Source organism: Moschus berezovskii, chromosome 18 (genome assembly GCF_049115385.1).
Source record: "Moschus berezovskii isolate FMDL1 chromosome 18, NW_MosBer_1.0, whole genome shotgun sequence".
Lineage (NCBI taxonomy): Eukaryota > Metazoa > Chordata > Mammalia > Artiodactyla > Moschidae > Moschus > Moschus berezovskii.
In genome coordinates, this window is record NC_142477.1 from 54,582,016 (window position 1) to 54,603,229 (window position 21,214).

The 21,214-nt window shown below is 42.5% G+C and overlaps 1 non-coding gene across 1 annotated transcript; it reads left to right on the forward strand.

The window, feature by feature from the left end:
• The first annotated feature begins 17,827 nt into the window (after positions 1–17,827).
• LOC129553450 (U6 spliceosomal RNA) lies at positions 17,828–17,931 on the forward strand. Its single transcript, XR_008685473.1, has one exon. It is a non-coding gene; the product is annotated as a U6 spliceosomal RNA (small nuclear RNA).
• The last annotated feature ends 3,283 nt before the right edge of the window (positions 17,932–21,214 follow it).

Below are 21,214 nucleotides of genomic sequence, written 5' to 3' on the forward strand. Positions count from 1 at the left end.
GGAGAAGGAAATGACAACCCACTCCAGTATTCTTGCCTGGAAAATCCCATGGACAGAGAGAGGAACCTGGTAGGCTACAGTCCATGGAGTCACAAAGAGTCAGACACGACTGAGCGACTTCACTTTCTTTCTTTCTTTCTTTTTCACCTAAAACAGCAGTTTAAAAATTGAAATCATCGAAGGTATGTTCTCTGACCATGACAGAATTAGATTTTTGAAAATCAATTACAGAAAAATATTTTTAGGATCCCCCAATAGGTGGAAATTAAACATGTTCTAAATAACATATGAGTCAAAGAAATAGTCACAAGAGAAACTGGAAAGTATTTTGAATTGAATGAAAATAAGACACAATAGATCAAAATTTGTAGGGTGCAGTTAAAGGAGTCTTAGAGGTAAAGGTATAGTGGTAAATTCTTACAACAGAAAGGTTATTGGGAAACTCACAGAACTGAAAGGAAGATTGGAGAAACACAAAATAGGCAAGAGCAAGGGAGGAGACAATATCTAGGCCCACAGCCAACACCATATTCCCCACCCATCCTGTGAGAGCACCACTGCATGAGTTGTAGGCCACTGACCACCACAGGCTGCCTGAAGTTTTTACTGGCCCTAGAAATTGGCTCTTGTCTGCTGCAATGCAGATCCTGGCACACACTTTACACTTCTCCATGATCAGCTCCTTCCAAACGACAGGCTGAGATCTCTTTGGTTTGGTGTTGCTTTTCCTGAGTTACATGGAAGATTCTCTCTTTTTCCTCTCAAGTGAATGTACTAATATTTTAAAATTAATTATTAAATAAAAATAACAGTAATATAAGCAGACTCTTGGCAGAGGTAGCTCTCATACCAGCTATTTTTCTAACCTCAGGCAAACCGTAAACTCCTTTGGACTTAACTTCATTGTTCAGTTCAGTTCAGTTCAGTTCAGTCGCTCAGTCATGTCCGACTCTTTGCAATCCCATGAATCACAGCACACCAGGCCTCCCTGTCCATCACCAACTCCCGGAGTTCATGCAAACTCATGTCCATCGAGTCGGTGATGCCATCCAGCCATCTCATTCTCTGTCGTCCCCGTCTCCTCCCACCCCCAATCCTTCCCAGCATCAGAGTCTTCTCCAGTGAGTCAACTCGTCGCATGAGGTGGCCAAAGTATTGCAGTTTCAGCTTTAGCATCAGTCCTTCCAATGAACACCCAGGATCGATCTCCTTTAGAATGGACTGGTTGGATCTCCTTGCAGTCCAAGGGACTTTCAAGAGTCTTCTCCAGCACCACAGTTCAAAAGCCTCAATTTTTCGGTGATCAGCTTTCTTCACAGTCCAACTCTCACATCCAGACATGACCACGGGAAAAACCATAGCCTTGACTAGATGGACCTTGGTTGGCAAAGTAATGTTTCTGCTTTTTAATATGCTATCTAGGTTGGTCATAACTTTCCTTCCAAGGAGTAAGAGTCTTTTAATTTCCTGGCTGCATCTGCAGTGATTTTGGAGCCCCCAGAAATACAGTCTGACACTGTTTCCACTGTTTCCCCATCTATTTCCCATGAAGTGATGGGGCCAGATGCCATGATCTTCGTTTTCTGAATGTTGAGCTTCAAGCCAAACTTTTCACTCTCCTCTTTCACTTTCATCAAGAGGCCTTTGAGTTCCTCTTCACTTTCTGCCATAACTTCATTGTTAGTAAACTGTAAAGGTTGGACCAAGTGGTCTCTGAGGCCCAGCTATTAAACTCTGTGATCCTGAGTAATACCCTTGAGATACCCGATACTGCTTTAACCTTGGACGGCATGGATAGCTGTCTTTCACTTCTCCCCAAAGTCTCAAGAGAGACCATGACTTCAACTTTTACCTTGTATCTCCATTTATTCTCACCTTCCAAGTACCAAAAGCAGCATTACAAATAGAGTAGATGCTTAGGAGACTAATTACTGAATATGTAATGTGACACCACCACTGAACGAGGGACACAATCTGATCTTATCCATCCATCATCCCGAGTAATCGCCTGCAGGTCCTGCCCACATTTAGGTTCTAGGATATTTATTCCTAAGAAGCTCTACTTATCCTTATGGTTAAGGAATTGAAGCAACCCTCCTGATTCCATTCTCTCTAAAGAAGTTACATAATTTTTGTTAATCACCTGGGTTATTCTATATTGTAAAGTATGGTTTATCAGAATAAGTAATTTGCTCCTTAAATTTTTTGTTAGTACATACTCATTTATAGTCCTTTAAAAGCTTTGGAGCCCTTTAAGAAGTTAGCAGTATAAACAGAATAATCATAAAGAAAAGAAAGCAACTAATGCATACCAGGTATTAATGCAATAAAAATAAAGATAAAATTGAGAGGCTCAACAGAGTCAAAGCTGCCTTAAAAAGCTTTTCTGAAAAGGGAAACATCAGGTAACAATAATCAACAAGAAAAATCTTGCAAATAAACAATATTCAAAATGGGAATTACTCATAGAAGCATTAAGAATATAAATAATAGAAACAACTTTATGCCTATACATTTCTTTTCTTTATGATTGTTCTGTTTATCTTGCTAACTTCTTAAACTGGCTGTATACTTGTATACTCATCGCTTTTCCTTTTTATGTAAAGTCTACTACATTTAAGACCTCAGTGGATAATGTTTTCCATATTCCGTAGGTTTTAAGACTTTGTAATTTTGTTATCTTTCTGTAATGATGTTGTTTTTAAATGCCATGTACTCAGTGAGTGATATAAACACATTGTAAATTTCAGTTTTTCTAATGTATTTTTAAAAAATTAAAATTAAAAAAAAAAAAAAAAAGCTTTGGAGCCCTGAAAAACTCAAACCCTATCATGGAAATCAGGCAAAACCCACTTTAAAGTTTCTCTTCACCATATATGAAAGTATTTTGTAAATGCCACACTTTTCCTGGGCTTTGTCACTGAGGGCAAAATACAGAGCCCTGGGTCTTGCCTGGACAATGGGTTATAATGAAGTGGGTAACCTTCCAATATAGTGAAAACAACACAGGCTTTGTCAAGTGGCCCAAGATGTGAATCACACTCTGCCTCACTAGCTGTGTGGCCTCAAGTTAGTAATACTTTCTTATCAGGGCTATTAAGAAAATTTAAAACTTGTATGTAACACTTCTGTCCTATGGTAGTCTTCCAATGATGGTAGTTGTTAATACGATTACCCATGCAGAGTAATGGTGGTGAATACGAAAGACACTCTAGAGTAACTGGTATCCAAACGGGACTAAACACAAAGGCACACCGAAGGAGGGAAGCACAGCCTAGACAAGGTGTAAGGAACTACTCTCTGATTTCCACAAAGCTGGCTGAATGGAATCTCCTGACATCAGCTCATCAGACACAATCTCCATGGGCTTTTATCAAAGCCAGTCATGCTTTACTGTAGTCCACTAAAAAGCTGTTCATTGTCTCCTGACATGATCTCTCTGCCAAGAATATTATCGGTCTATTCATGCGGAGGTACATACAATGTGCTGGATCCTCCTGGAATGTCTCCTTGTCTTTTATTCCACAAAACCAACAATTCTGCATCCCTTCGTCTCCATCCTAGTTCTGCCTTGGCTCGAGTTGCTATCTCCTGTTTCCTGGACTCTTGCATTGGCTTTATCTCTAGTCTCACTCCCCTACAAGCCATCTTTAATCTTGCTGCCAGGATGATCGCTCCACTGCCTCCCTATCGTTTGAGGGATAAATCATATTCTTCTGTAGCACGTATGAACACCTCTATCATCTCTTCTGCACACATCCTGCCTGAATACCCACTGCTTCTTGCTGCCGTCCCCCTACTCACCTTCCCAGTCTCCCAAGAATACTGATCTAGCTACGTACCCTGGAACACTCCATGTTCTGTAAGCACATGCAGTTAGCTTCTCCTGACAGGAATGCCCTCTGCTATTAATAACTTGTTTACCTGAGAACATCTGCTCAGCTTTCTTGAAGCCTTCCCTGACTCCTTCACTTGGCTTAAGGCTCTCCTCCAGATTCAACCCAGCCTCCAGACAAATGTTGCTAAAGCACTTGACCTATTGCAGTGCACTTGCTCACCTATTTGTACCTCACAGTTGAATCATAAGGCCCTTGAAGCCTCTTCAATAACAAGAACTACATGTGTTTCTATATTTATATCCCAAGGCCCGAGCACAACATCTGGCACATGGCATGTGCTCAGTAAATGATGATACTTGTTCATATCAGTTAGGAATGAGTTTGGCTACAGATGATGGAATACCTGACTAAATGTAGCTTGAAGAAATAGGGAGTTGTTTCCCACAGATAACAAGACTTCGGGAAGCAGATAGTTACTGGTGTTGTCTTATCTGTTTACTGATGCCATCAGAGGCCTTGGTTCTTTCAGTCTTCACCCTCTCAATCTATTCTCAACACAGTCTATTCTGACTTCCACAAAGCCAGAGAGATCTTGTTACTCACAGTCCTTACATGAGCATTCAAGGTACCATAGAGGGTGAATGCCTGCTTTTCTTTTCTCTATAGTACTTACCACTGTGTGTGACATACTACATCCTTTACTATTGCATATGAATATAATTAATTGTCTTTCTCTCTTATCACCACTAAAACGTAAGCTTCAGGGAAGCAAGGGTTTTTGTGTGTTTTGCTCACTTCTATATCTCTAGCAACAACATCAGTGCCTGGCACGTGATAGACACTAAGTATTAGTTTAAATAAATGAATGAATAGAGCTTTCTGCTCCACCTCTCTTAGAGTCTTGGCTTGTCTTTGCATTGTTGCCTCATGGTTATATGATGGCTGCTGTCTTCCAGACATCGTGCACATGTCCAGAGCAAAAAAGAAGAGGGGGGTGGGAAAAGTGGTACCAAACACATGGGTCCCCTTCTATCAGGAAAGCAAAAACTTTCCCAGTGCCAAGCTGACTTCAGCTCACAACTTACTGGCTCAGGTAATGTCACAAGTTTCTGCCAGCAGTGAGAGCAGTGAGGAAAGCAAGCAGGTAACCGGGCATGTTGCTATCCTGAACAAAACTGGTAAGAAGACGGGGAGTTGGATATAGGATGAGTGACTAACAGGGTCTGCCATGAAACTGCTGAAGGAAGAAACCACACCTGGGGAACCGAGTGGGAACTATGATACCCTCTCCTCAAATCATCTCTCTGCATCTCATTTTCTCAGATGGCCATGGGAGTAACACAAAAGGGGCAGGCAGCCTGTGGTCTGAGCCTCAGGGAGTGCAACAGAGACACTGGTGTCTGCTTCCTGGAAGCTTCCTGGAAGGCTGGTATATAATACTGTTCAAATGATTGCATTACTCAGACTCACAGACATGCTTGGCCTTGTTCAGGCAAAGAGTTCCTTCACAGCCTCTAAACTTGGTCACCATAGATTAGCACTGTGCAACCTTTGGGTCTCCAGATGCACATTGATGAAGACGCCTTGGAAGCTGCTGAATTGCCTGCATATGGACTCAGTCAGGCAGAAATACCATGCAATATCCTCCAGGCTCTGTGTGTGCTCTTCCAGAAACAAGAGGGTAGGATCAGAACCCCTCTCTGCCTAGTGGGTCTGCACTGCTCTACATCCTCCAAGATGTGATTGAAGCTCATATGAACTCGAGGGAACCAGCGTGATGGTGGCTCAGGTCATGGTTCTCATGGCAAGTGTAGCAGAAAGGACTCCAGGGAGAAAAGACAAGTCTAAAGAAGGTGCCAGGACCTTGAAAGTTAAGGCCTAAGGCAGGGAGTCATGATGAAATTTCCTTCACTTACTCCAGCTCTCACCTTGATTCCATCATGATAACCATCACCTTGCTCCTCAGCAGGTGAGGGGCTCCATGAGGGCAGTGGTGGTGCACGCATCATCTTTTTGTACCCTTAGCACTTAGCACACTGTCTGATGTATAGTAAGTAGGCACTGAATAAATGAATGTAAGGTTCTCTGAAAACAGGATATGACAGAAAAATGGGGGCGAGAGACCCAGAGGGAATCCAATGCACCCTGTGGTTGCACAATCCTTCTCCACAGCCTTTGCATTACAATCTAAAGGTTTTAACTAACTTCATGGCTTAAATACTTAGAAAGATCTTCTTTTCTACTTTTTGTTGAAGAATTGGTGCTTTTGAATAGTGGTATTGGAGAAGACTCTTGAGAGTCCTTTGTAATGCCAGGAGATCCAACCAGTCCATCCTAAAGGAAATCAGTCCTGAATATTCATTGGAAGGACTGATGTTGAAGTTGAAACTCCAATACTTGGCTACCTGATGCGAAGAACTGACTCTTCTGAAAAGACCCTGATGCTGGGAAAGATTGATGGCAGGAGGAAAAGGGGACAACAGAGGATGAGATGGTTGGATGGCATCACCAATTCAATGGACATGAGTTTGAGTGAGCTCCCGGAGGTGGTGATGGACAGGGAAGCCTGCCATGCTGTAGTCCATGGAGTCACAAAGAGTTGGACATGACTGAGTGACTGAACTGAACAAAAAGAGGGGGAAAAATGCAAATTTGTTATCAAATAGTTTAATATCAAGATAGATCATTCACGGCTAAGAAATTCCATGATTCTGTTATTCCACCTCAGCTCTTTACTGTGAGAATATTTATCATCAAAAGGATGACCTTGACCCAAGGAAGTTTGTTAATGTAATCCCAAATATTTCTCATTGAAAATGATTCAGTTCAGTTCAGTTCTTTTAATAAATAAATGCAATATCTTTAGCAGCTAATCATCTTCTCATTTAATTAAAATATCTCTCATCTCAGATGTGGCATCCCGAGCCTGAAAGTCCCCAAAAGAAAGAAGCCATTTTCCCTGCATCACATCCTGGAGTGGTTCCAAAGCTTATAATGGTGGAAAGGAGATCCCTCTTATCTCTGATGCCAGCCAGTAGTATTCTATCCAGACTGTTCCCACACACTCCCAACCAGATGAATTGTATTTCAAGAGAATAGGTCCTTAACCTGTGCAACATCTGATTTAGAATGCTGGCTTTTCCTGGCTTGAGAATTCAGAAAGGAAAAAAGAAAGAAGAGCTATAATTATAATCCCCCCAGCTCCTGCCCCTGTTGTGAGTATCCATAGGCTTGGGAAGTTTGTCAATGTGGTGGAAGAAGATAGTTGCTGCTCAATAGCTGCTACATTGGATATCCATGTGGCCACTGCTTCTGCTATTGTTCCCATCTGCTGTAAGGAAAAGGTGCATATGAAGTCACTGGCTACACAGGACTGTCCTATGTGATGCGATGCCGTGATTCGGCCGTCTCTCACAGTACAGCTTTTCATTCCAGGATAGACCATTGTGCTGCTGTTTTGGAAGGAGCTTGGCGTGAGCACAGAAAGTCCATACAGCCACCCACAACTTGATCTACTAGTTGTGAACGGAAACTTTTGAACACGTTCCACCAGCTGCACAATGGTACCATTTACTACTTTATTCTCAGGGGAAAACGTTTGCTGTGTGAATAATACCAGGGACTTATGTAAGCCTCTTCATTTTCAGGGAGCTTTATGGGTGTTCAGCAAATTCACACAACACCCTGGTAAGGTAGCAAGGCATTGTCATGCCTTCTTTACAGAGAGAGAACCCAGATCACAGCATCGAATTTTCCCAAGGCCAAGTGGACAATCAGTGGCGTGGACTTGCTCCCAGAGAGACCCATACTCTTCTGCTAGAGAGCACAGATGATTTTCCACCTACAGAAAAACTCCACAGGGTTCTATCCTGGATGTAATACTTGAGCATAACTACTTCGCTTGTTGATACATCTCCTAATGTTGCCTTAACTTGTTTTGTCCAAATGGATGAAAAGGACACAAGACAAGGTGGGGGTACTCATATAGGAGAGTGGTGAAGGTTTTGGCATCTCTCACTTGCTTTACCATTGAGGAATGGTCCAACCTATGTTCACAGCATTGTGGGGAGAGGAGCTGAGTATTCCTAAAACCTCATAATAAAAAGCAAAACAGTTCTTCCTACAATATGCAACAGCTTTGTTATTTCAACAGCTAGTTAAGAAACCGAGGGAAAGTTTTCACTATTAAGCACAGGAATTTGCAAATATTTTCTGTAGTGAGGTGGACTGGGGCCTCCAAAAAGATACCTCTAAGTCCTAACCCTCAGGACCTCTGATTGTGACTTTATTTGGCAAATCAGTCTTTGTGTGTATAATTAAAGATCTTAAGATGAGATCATCCTGCATTTAGGGTAGGCCTAAATCCAACCAGTCCATTCTAAAGGAGATCAATCCTGGGTGTTCGTTGGAAGGACTGATGCTAAAGCTGAAACTCCAATACTTTGGCCACCTCATGCGATGAGTTGACTCACTGGAAAAGACTCTGGTGCTGGGAAAGGTTGGGGGCGGGAGGAGAAGGGGACGACAGAGAATGAGATGGCTTGATGGCATCACCGGCTCTATGGACATGAGTTTGAGTGAACTCCGGGAGTTGGTGATGGACAGGGAGGCCTGGCGTGCTGTGATTCATGGGGTCGCAGAGAGTCGGACACGACTGAGCGACTCAACTGAACTGAACTGAAATTCAATGACAGGAATCCTTAAAAAAAGAAAGGCAGAAAGATATTTGAGACACAGACATGAAAAGGGGAAGACCACGTGAAGATGGAGGCAGAGACTGGAGGTATCGAGCTACAAGCCAAGGGAACTCTGATGATTGCTGGTAATGCAATGGCTGGATGGCATCCCTGACTCAATGGAGATGAGTTTGAGCAAACTCCAGGGGATAGTGAAGGACAAGGGAGTCTGCCGTGCTGCAGTCCATGGCGTCGTAATGAGCCAGACACGACTTAGTGACTGAACAGCAACGTCAGAAACTTAGAGAAAGGAATGAAATGGATTCTCCTTCAGATTATCCAGAAGGAGCCAACTCTGAAAACATGTTGATTTCAGTCTTCTGGTCTCCAAAACTGTGAGGGAATAAATTTATGTTGTTTTATACCAACCAGCTCGTGGTAATTGGTTATGACAGTCTGAGGACACCATACACCTCTTCAATTTTTTCTAACCAATCTTCAGAATCATATGAATTTTAATTCAACTTAGCTAAATACATGCCATACCATATCTTTCAGTGTGTGTTTGTGTGTGTGTGTGTTAGAGGGCAATGTAGATCTCAAGTGGCTGATAATGACTCTTCTAGACAAACAACAATAGTGAATGAAGCACTGCATCACCCTGACTTGCTCCATTGTGAAAGAAGAGAGGTACCATGAAGGGAAGGAGAGTCAAGAACCAGTGGAGTTTTTCCTACCGACTTACTCTACTCTGTGGTATTAATGCGTATATATTCCACTCTTCCAGTTTATCCTACCCCCACTCTTCCTTGGTGTCTATATGTCTGTTCTCTACATCTGTGTCTCTACTTCTGTTTTGCAAACAGGTTCATGTGTACTACTTTTCTAGACTCCACATATATGCATTCATATTACAGAGCGAAGTTACCCTTAATTACGAAATATATTGTTACCCTTAAAAATACATCCCAATATACATTAGGTTACAGACAAATACTGGTTGATTCCACTTATTTGAGGTACCTCGAATAGTCAGATTCAGAGTCAGAAGTATCATGGTAGATGCCAGGGGCCGGTGTAGGGGGTGGGTTATGGGAACTTAGCGGTTAATGAGGATAGAGTTTCAGTTTAGGAAGGTGAAAACTTCGGGAGATGGATAGTGGTGAGAGTTGCACAGCAATGTGAATGTACTTCGTGCCACTGAACTGTGCAGGTAAATATGGTTAATATAGTACGTTTTATATTTGTGACTTTTACCACACACACACACACACACACAAAACTGAAAAAAAAGAACCAGTTGGGTAAATTCAAGTTCTAATCACAAAGCAACAGTTTTCACACCTTCTTTTCTCCAGGCCACTGCACCACGGAGCACACAAGGCAAGGTGGGGCACAGTGTGTCTTTTAATAATCATACGGTTATAATGATTATTAATTTCATTCCATATGCTACACCAAATTTAACTATTATAAAAATTCATAGTGTGGAAAATGAACATGCATGTGGTACCTGTCACCCTGGTTTTCTTCCTCTGAAAATACGTGTGCTCATTCCTCCCCTCATCCATCCCACCCCACCCCACTCCACCCAGCCTTTTACAAACTGGAATGGAGAACAGGTCTTTAGGACAGCTTCTAGTTTCTTGGTCTATTTCATTTTCATGAAAGGAATATTTACTGAGTGTTCTGAGATGTAAGTCTTGTTTCTTGCAAGCCTTGGGTCAGGTATAAAACTCTCACTAAATACATCTGATGTGAGGTTACATTTCTGGTTAAAGGACAGATGAATAAGAGGCTTCCCGGGTGACGCTAGTGGTAAAGAATCCACCTGCCAATGCAAGTCAGACTTAAGAGGAGCAGGTTTGATCCCTGGGTTGGGAAGATCCCCTGGAGGAGGATGTGGCAACCCACTCTAGTATTCTTGCCTGGAGAATCCCACAGACAGAGGAGTCTGGCTGGCTACAGTCCATAGGATTGCAAAGAGTCGGACACAACTGAAGCAACTTAGCATGCTTGCACAGATGAGTAAACTTTTTGTCAAGTGTCAGAGAGTAAATATTTTAGTTTCTGTAGGCGTTACTACTCAGCTCTGCAGGTGCAGTGTGAAAGTAGTTACAAACGTGTAAGCACGGCTGTTACACTATTCTACTGTGGCACAGCGAATGATCATAAACTCAGTGGCTCAAAGCACTCATTTATTATTTCTAATTCAATAGGTTAGAAGTCCGGGTGGGCTTAGCTGAATTCTCCATTTAGGGTCTCACAGGCTGACATGAGAGTATTGGCTAGATGGGCTTTTATCTGCAGGCTCTGGGGAAGAGTTCACTTCCAAGTTCATTCAGAGTGTTGAAAGAACACTAGTTCCTGTTGGTTAGAAGACTGAAGTCTTGGTTGCATTGCTGTATGTTGGCTGGGGCCATGCTCAGCTCTTAGCGCCATCTCTCAGGGCCACCCTTCTGGTTTCCCCTGGTGCTGCTTGCTACCCCTTCAGAGCGTGACTCAGAAGTTATACCCATTCATCAACACAGGGTCCTACCAACTCTTCCACAACTGTGGGTGGGACAAGGGAGGAGCACCGGGGCATGGCCCCATCCACAGCTGTGGCACATGGTGATTCTTGTGGCATTTGCTCTCATTAGGCTTTCTCCTCTTTTCACTGTTAAAACTCATTTATCATATGTGCTGGCTATGATTGACTGTCCTCTTTGTCACTACTCCTACCTGGCTCACTCTTTTTGCTCCCCAGAGCCACTGCTCATGAAGACTGTGGGACTAAACACCCTTGGGTAGGTTCAGAAGGTCTTATAAAATGACATCATGAAGTCACCTGCAAAGAGCTGCCTCCCTGCTGAACAGGAATTAGCTCTGCTGTACACTTGCTCAGGTGGGACTTCTGCCTCTACCCCCTGCCCAGGGCACCACCAATGAAAATGAGGAAGCAGCCTCTGTCCCTCTTCCTCTCCACACACTTCATAATTATTTCTCGAGGAACTTCCATGTTCTTGAGGGGCTTCCCTTGTGGCTCAGATGGGCAGGAATCTGCATGCAAAGCAGGAGATGAGGGTTCAATCCCTGGGTCAGGAAGATTCCCTGGAGAAGGTATTGGCAACCCACTCCAGTAATCTTGCCTGAAGTATTCCAGGGACAGAGGAGCCTGGCAGGCTACAGTCCATGGGGTCATAAAGAGGCAGATACAACTGAGCAACTAACACTTTCATTTTCATTGCCGCCTCCTTCCTGAACACAGCTCAGCAGGCCAGGCGCCGTTCTGAGGCCCCTTGCTGGACTCATTGCCCACAATCCTCTTTCTCTTCCATTTTCCTAGGGCAAACATGTGTCTATGCAATGAAGGCGAAGCCTGTGCTGTTGAAGCCACGGCTGGATTCACTTGTAACACTTAACTTTCTCTTCCTGACCCTGGGTCGCAGACCCAGAATATGTGGCTCTTACCCTGGCAGGGGCACTGTGTCCCAGCTCAATCACCTCAAGTTGATACTACCGGAAAGATACAGGGGTTTCCTGTTATTATCTGTGCCCAGAATTGTTCTGAGCCTTAGACATTTTTCTTTTCCTATTTTATAAACAAAAGTGTTATGTCTGACCACCCAAGAAGATCCTGACATGAGCCACCAAGGAAGATGAGATCTCCACCCCCAACTGGTGTCCTCTGTGAAGATTCATGATGCAGATTTGCCCCAGCAAAGAGAACTTGTCAAACTTGACCTTCTTTGCTTATATTATGAGAATGGTGGCCTTATTATTGGTTCTCAAGTTATGTAATTATGTTACAATATGAAATAGTGTTTCAAAGAATACATGTATTTCCTCCTAGGAATGCTGATACACACCCTTAGGGACTTTCTTTCCAACCTTTAGAAATCCAACACTATAAAACATAAGCGGAACAAAACCATACAAAGAACAATTCTCTGGGATTTAGAGAGAAGCAGAGAAGAATTCCACTGTGAAGCTGCTTTTTCAGATGTTTTCCAAGCTGAACAACGTTCTCAGAAATGGATATGTGTTCTATCTCAACATTACACCGTGCCCATTATATTTGAAATGGCACAGCTCTGTATATTATGCTGTATATCTCCTGAAATGAAAAGCTCTCACCTCCACACCATAAAAGCCCTGCTTAATAAATTTCTTGTTTCTTATGCAATTAAGTCAATATGACTCTCTTCTGCACCAGGCAATCCATTTTATCACTTGCCATTAGTGGATCCTTGAGGAGCAATGTGGACACCTCCAGTCCACAGAGCCAGCTGCAGGGATATGTGTGAACTCAGATACCCCTAGCCAGGGGCCCGGGAGGGCTCTGCATGTGCATTTTGGGTGTGGGAGTGGATCTGGTGGAATTTTGCCAGAGACACAGAGATCACAGCAGAGGCAAGGAAAAAAATAACAACATGACAACCCAGTCGACATATAAGAACAGGCATCATTCCCCAGGCAGCTCAGCTCTGCGTAGTCTTGTCTGGTTTGGTACCACAAAGAGCCACCATTCAGTTTAACACAGCTGATCTGGCCTTTCAGAGGCGCACAAACATAGGCTAGGACTGTGCCCGCCAGGACTGACCTGAAAGAAAGGGAAAGGAAAAGATGGTATTACTGGCTCCCTTTCATGTCCACAGAATCCTGTGAAAAAGGAGCAGAGGGCTCAGTCATTGTTTCATGCCCCTGAATATTACCGTGACCAGGATATGTTGGGTTCTGCTCAGTATTTGATTTGAGTTTCAATTATTTTAGCAGTAAACAAAGTAATGTCTTGATGAAGGTGAAAGAGGAGAGCGAAAAAGTTGGCTTGAAACTCAACATTCAAAAAACTAAGATCATGGCATCTGGTCCCTTCACTTCATGGCAAACAGATGGGGAAACAATGGAAACAGTGAGAGACTTTATTTTTGGGGGCTCCAAAATCACTGCAGATGGTGATTGCAGCCATGAAGTTAAAAGACACTTGCTCCTAGGAAGAAAAGCTATGGCAAACTTAGTGTATTAAAAAGCGGAGACATTACTCTGCTGACAAAGGATCATATAGTCAAAGCTATGGGTTTTCCAGTAGTCATGTATGGATGTGAGAGTTGGACCATAAAGAAGGCTGAGCACTGAAGAATTGACGTTGACGCTTTTGAACTGTGGTGTTGGAGAAGTCTCTTGAGAATCCCTTGGACTGCAAGGAGATCCAACCAGTCCATCCTAAAGGAAATCAACCCTGAATATTCATTGGAAGGACGGATGCTGATGCTGAAGCTCCCATACTTTGGCCACCTGATGAGAAGAGCTGATTCATTTGAAAAGACCCTGATGCTGGGAAAGACTGAAGGCAGGAGGAGAAGGGGACGACAGAGGATGAGATGGTTGGATGGCATCACTGACTCAATGGACGTGAGTTTCAGCAAGCTCCAGGAGATGGTGAAGGACAGGGAAGCCTGGCATGAGGCAGTTTATGGGGTTGCAAAGAGACATGACTGAGGGACTAAATGACAACAACAAGACAAAGTAAAAGCTGAGTAAATCACATGCATTAAATTTTTGACAGCCTTTCCCAACATAAAGATAGCTAATAACTTTTTAGCCTACATTTTATATGAAGAAAAACAAATGCTTCAATAAAGTGTCCCAAATTCTTAGAAGAATCAGAGACACCAGCGACTTCACTGTCTCTGGCCCAGTTTAGCAGTTTCGGCCTTGGCAGCAGTCCCACTGACAGGACAGAGGGCTCTTTGGGAAGACAGAGGCTATTTGAAAGGCGAGTATTATTCATAAATTATCTACAAATGGTCCAATTCCTACAATTCCCAAGTTGCTTAGATTTTCAGGGGGGAAATTTTAATCATAGATCATATGAGGTTGATTTTGTATAAGCTGAGGACAATTTTGAGAATTCAAATGACAAAAAGAAGGCAAAACAGTCTCTCCTGGAACTGCTCGGGAGACTTGTCCTTGCTTGTGATGCGTTAGTTAATTACCATCTGCAGTTTGCTTTACAATTCACAAAGCCCTTTTCTCGACTGTTACAGAGGCCCCACCCTCTGCACTTGGGAGTAACTGATGAAAACATCCTCCAGGGAGAGAACCAATGGTTAATTTACTGTTCGAGCATACCTAGCTAGTTAGCTATTGGCACAGGTTAGGTATTAGAGACGAAGTATTAGAGTTCCAATTCTACCTGTCTTCCTAAGCATTTCCCCACATCAGAAGCTGTGTCTGATCTACACGTAGCCATCTCTCTGCCTTCCTCCTCTCTCCCTTCCTCCCTCCCTCCCATCCTTTTTCCCTCCTCCGTCTCACTCTTCCCTTCTTCCTTCTATCCTTCCACACTTCCATCATCCCTTTCATTGTTTCTTCCATTTATCCAATAATTGCTTATTTGGCCTTCACTATGTGCCAGCTGGCTTCCCAGGTGGCTCAGTGGTAAAGAATCCATCTGCCAATGCAGGAGACATGGGTTCGATCCCTGGGTTGGAAATACCTCTTGGAGGAGGAAATGGAAACCCACTCCAGTATTCTTGCCCAGAGAATCCTATGAACAGAGAAGCCTGGCAGGCTATAGTCCGTGGGGTTGCAAAGAGTCAGACACTACTGAGTACTGAGCACGCACACACGTATGTGCCAGCCATGGGGTTACGTGTTGATCAGAGATCAAAATACAATTCCTTCAGATGACAGTGGAGGAAAAAGTAGGACCTGAACCGAACCCTCCCTTATCACTGAACTCTGTGGAAGCTCATAGATTTTAGCCCATGAGAATCCATATAATCAAAGGAAAAATCCTCTAGCATCTCTATTTCCACAATGATGAATGTAAGACTCTAGGGAAAGATGATCTGCCTGAGGTTATAAAACTATAGGTAAAGTTGCTGGGGGATTCTCTCTTGGGTCTTTAGACAGAATGGCCATGATTCTTCCAGGTATGTTTTTGGTTTAGCTGAGGAAAACGGAAGAGACAGAGGGATGGTCATGTATTACCAGTCCTATTCAGTGAACTGCAGCTGAAGGAATGGCTTTGAATCATAGACCATGTTTGCTCAAAGTAAGCATTTGATGATTTTAGAATAAGTGATCCAGAGGATGGTTAAGAAAGAATATTCATCCTTGCCCTGGTTCATTGACTCATATGCATAAAATACATAAAAACAAGCTAAGAAATATTTACCTACAGGAAAAATGACTGATAAAGCAAGAAAATCATAGGTGTGTTATTCATTTAGAAGGCCAATTGCTGGCCTAATATATACTTGTAAAATTGATTTACAAATAACATCTCTAGGATAAATAATACAGTGGTGATTCTAGTAATGTAGATTGCCACAGATGTAAAAATGCAGTAATAAAGAAAGTAGGACAAAGCTAGTTAACCCCGAGTCTCCCAGTGTCTAGCATATATTGAAATCACCTCAAGGGTTTGTCAAAACTTGCATGAGGAGGCTCACCCCCAGAGTTTCTGATTCAGGAGGTCTGAGAATTTGTATTTCTAATAAGATGCCTGGTAGAGTTCAGCTTCTCCTGCATCTGGGGCCACAGGAAGAACCCCTGAGTAGAGATCAATTTGAGGAAGAGCATAAATGGGCAAGGCAGAGCAAAAAGAACATGACTGAGTCGGGGGGGGGCATCTGGTGTTGGGGGCTTTGAAAAGTACAACTCTTGTGAGGTACAACTCTAAGTGCCAAAGTTAGAAAAGAAAAGACATTTTCTAAAGCAACAAAAATACATTAAATATTTTTGATGAGAAGCATGGTGGATCACTCCAGTGTTCCTGCTGGAGAATCCCATGGGACAGAGGAGCCTAGTGGGCTGCAGTCCATAAGGTCACAAGGAGTGAGACAGAACTGAAGCGACTTAGCATATGTGCACGCATGGCAGATCTCAGAACCCATGTTTCAGAAAGATAACTCCAATGACAAGGTAAGGGGTCTAGGCCTTTTTGAAAGCAGAAGAATTTGTCTGGGCAGAGTGAGTGAAACTCACTCAGTCATGTCCGACTCTTTGTGACCCCATGGACTATATGGTCCATGGAATTTTCCAGGCCAGAATACTGGAGTGGGTAGCTGGGGTCTGTAGCTATTCTGTGTAATTTTGATCTAGTAAACTAAATGAGATAGAGAAATTAAGTGACATGATACAAAATAAACTGATATTATCTTCTAAAATACTCTAATATAATCATATAACAATACTATTGATTTCTTATTAAAATATTTTTAATTTAAGCTATATATATATATATATACACATATACTTTTCATAAAAATTTTCAAAAATACAAAAAAGAGAAAAAAGAAAGTCAATAACCCCAACTTCCACCACCACCAGGAAAACACTAGTGACTGTGTATTGTCTCCATCTTTTTAGTGCATAAGAGAATTTCATTCTCTGTTGTGACTATACTGTAGATAAAAGGTTTTCTTCCTATTACTTTACAAAATTTATTTTCTTGAGTCATTATAAGCTCTTGCTAGACACAATAGCTGCACATGAGTATGCTATAGCAGATACTGATGTTTGCCTATAAAACAGTCATATTCCAGATTTTTCCATGCCTGATTTCCAACATTTCTAGGCCAACACTTCTATTATTTGAATTAAGTAAATCTTGGTTAGTATTAAAAAAGAATCATGGTAGTTCCTTCTTGCTGGTAGTTGACTTAATGGCTATTATGGACTGTGAAGAAAGCTGATCGCCGAAGAATTGATGCTTTTGAACTGTGGTGCTGGAGAAGACTCTTGAGAGTCCCTTGGACTGCAAGGAGATCCAACCAGTCCATGCTAAAGGAGATCAGTCCTGTGTGTTCATTGGAGGGACTGATGCTAAAGCTGAAACTCCAATACTTTGGCCATCTCATGTGAGGAGTTGACTCACTGAAAAAGACTCTGACACTAGGAAAGGTTGGGGGCAGGAGGAGAAGGGGACGACAGAGAATGAGATGGCTGGATGGCATCACTAACTCTATGGACATGAGTTTGAGTGAACTCTGGGAGTTGATGATGGACAGGGAGGCCTGGCGTGCTGTGATTCATGGGGTGGCAGAGAGTCGGACACGACTGAGCAACTGAACTGAACTGAACTGAACTGATCTTTAGCAAAGTTTTTATTTTGACAAAGTTCTCCAAGATGGAAGCTGACTGAACAAGGATCCCCAAAGTCATAAGATCCTAATCCCTGGACCTGTAAATGTTACATTAATTGGAAGATGGCTCTTTCCAGATGTGATTAATTTAAGCATCTTGAGATAAGTCAATTTCACTGAATTATACGGGTGGAGCCCTAAATGCCATCACAGGTGTCCTTACAAGAAAGAGGCAGAGCTTACTTCTATAGCACATGCACTAAAATCGAAACAATACAGAGATGAGCATGGCCCCTGCACAAAGATGTCATGCAGATTTGTGAAGCCTTCATATTTTAAACAAGGAGTGGGGCAGGCAAAGGGAGATTTCACACAGGCATACAGAAAAGAAGGTGACTTGAAAATGGAACAAAGAGATTTGAAGATTGGAGTGATATGGCCGCAAGCCGAGGAATCCTAACAGCCACCTGAAAGTGGAAAAAGAAGGAATGGGCTCTCCCCTAGAATACCCTGAGAGAGTATGGCCCTAATGACACCTTAATTTTGACGTAGTGATGTTGATTTTGGACTTCTGGTCTTCAGAACTGGACAGAATACATTTCTGTTGTTTTATGTCACCATGTTTGGTGTCACAGAAGCTGCAGGCGACTAACATAGATCAAACCCTTCCTGAAACGTTCTGTCTCAATTCTGGTTTAATAGACATGGTCTGTCAAGTGGAAGGGTCTTCCTGGAAAGACTGTCTTACTCTTAAAAAGAAATACATGGTGGGAGGGAGTCTTATTTCTTCTTCCAGTTGTTGTTGCCCCTACATACAGCATTAGAATTGGAGCAGCCATCTTGTGACTGTGCAGCTGGGACACAAGCCAATGAGCCAAGGATGGGAGAGGAGAAAGATGGGACAAACTTGGGCCTAGGATGACATCATCAGACTGCTTTAATTAACCAGCCCTGGGACTTCCCTATAATGAGACTTCTTCTTACATGAGATAATTTTCTTATGTGAATTAACATGATTTTTAAGGTCTCTTTAGTTGGGTTTTCCTTAATTTCAGCTGAAAGCAACATACCAAATGCATGCATCAAATAGATTATACCATAATTCAAAAATGGGCAAACTGTGACCCGGCAAACAGCTACCTGGTTTTGTAAATAAAGTTTTATTGGATCCCAGCCTCAACCACAGACCACTGTCTATGCTCTTTAGCACCACAACAGCAAAGTTAGGTAGTTGTGAGGGAGACCAAATGGCTCACAAGTCTAAAATTAGGCTATCTGATACTGTAAGAAAAAATTCACAAGCTTCTGCCGTTCTTGAACACAACTGTCCCAACTGTCCTTTTATTGTTGGATATTGTTTTTCTAGTTTCTCCAAAAACTGTCTTTTTCACACAAGCTTTTAACCTGTCACTTGGGCATATTCTTACATATAAGATTGAGTGTGATCCACAGAGAAAGAGTCAAATAAGAAAATAAATAAGCATGCATGGAAACAATTTACAATAATCTCCTGGATAATCTGGGGCTTCCCCAGTGGCTCAGTGATAAAGAATTCACCTGCAATGCAGAAGATGCAGGTTTGATCACTGGGTTGAGAAGATCCCCTGGAGGAGGGCATGTCAGCATACTCCAGTATTCTTACCTGGAGAGTCCCATGGACAGAGGAGCCCGGCGGGTCCATAGGGTCTTGAACAGCTGGATACCACTGAAGTGACTTAGCATACATGGTTAGATCATCCGTAATCTTATCAAAGTCTGTGAAAGATTGTGATCAACATGTGAGATAGCATTTTCCACATATAAATAAATATAGGTGATCACAACAACTTAATTTAAAACTTCAGGCTAGTCTAGAAGAAGGAAAACAAGCTTTTCTTTTCCTATTTTAAGTTTAAATCAGCCAAACCAAACTTCCTCCTGGGTTGAAAGATGTTGGTGGAACTTACATCACAGTGAATGTTATTACAGCTGAGAGAGAAAGGGCCCTGGACCTGGTTTCCAGTAGGCAAGTTTGAAGCACCCACACTTCACAGTTACAGCCTGGGCAGGAAAGATAACTATTGTTCAGTATATAAGGCAGGACTCAAAATGTGTCGTGTAAATAGAACCAACTGTATACTTACTGATGTTTGACTCCATGCCATTTTTTTCCCTCTTAAAGAGGAAAATGGTCATTTCTTTTTAGAAAGTTCCCCTCAGCTGAGCTGTGCTCTGAAGGCACCTTCCTTAAAGGGATCTGAGGGGCAGGCAGTCCTATAGTTAGAATTGTGGCTGCACAAAAGCAGGTTGCAGGAGGGCGTGACTGACCAAATAACCCTTTGAACTTTGTAAGAAAGTCAAGCTGCAGCTGTCCCAGCCAAACACTTCTACTTTCTTTCCTAGAAGCCGTTTAAGGAGGTCTCTCTTGGTGCACAAAGAACAAGATGGCCGCAGTGTCTAAATTTTTGTGGGTACTTTCAGGTCGTCCCTGGGACCAAACAAACCAATGAGGTGCATAATGATCTGAAACATCCTTGAAGATGAACCGCACCTTGTCCGTCTGTCGAAAGGAGCCATCTAGGACGAACCTGCCAGCCTGGACAGAGTCGAGAGTTAACAGCCCCTGAAGGCAATGCTCCATAAATGCTTAGGATCTGGTGATACTCCTAACACACACATAGACACACACACATGGCCAAATGCAGCAAAAAAATCACCACCAAATCCTCAGAAAATCACTGATAGTAGCGTGTCAGACTTAGAATACAAATAATAGAGGCAACTATTCAATTGCACGAGGACTCAACAAGAATTAATACAAGTGCTTTTGGAAAGCACCCATTTGAAACTTCCAGCCTATTTGGTGCTGCTTTCTTTCCAAAATATCTGATACAGGAGCCTTCCACTTCCTTTCCCAAAGAATGCTGGATGAGTGTTAGGTTTTCCATATCAACCTGGCAAAACAATGAGCCTTGCCCCCTCCGCCTTTTCTTAACTGAGATAGACATTAAAATCTGTGAGTGAAAAAGCACTCACTATATTGAAGGTTTTTAACTCTTCTGTAATATTTAAAGTAAAAATGGTAACTCATAAATAACTAAAAGAAACAAAACTTTTTATTTGCGATATTAGGAAAAGAGCATGTAAACTTGGGCACCTTTCCTTTAATAACTTGGAAAGATTTTTGTGCATTTATCTGCTATCTCATTTAAACTTTGATATCAGTTCAGTTGCTCAGTTGTCTCCAACTTTTTGCGACCCCATGGACTGCAGCACTCAAGGCCTCCCTGTCCATCACCAACTCCCGGAGCTCATGTCCATTGAGTCCGTGATGCCATCCAAACGTCTCGTCCTGTGTCTTCCCCTTCTCCTCCTGCCTTCAATCTTTCCCAGCATCAGGGTCTTTTCCAGTGAGTCAGTTCTTCGCATCAGGTGGCCAAAGTACTGAAGCTTCAGCTTCAGGATCAGTCCTTCCAATGAACCATTCAGGACTGATTTCTTTTAGGATTGGCTAGTTTGATCTCCTTACTGTCCAAGGGACTCAATATACACCCTATAAAATGAGCAAGTCAATAGCTACTGAGGCTCAGGATGATTAAATGACATATTAAGTTTGCATTGTTTTCTTATTAACCATGTTTGT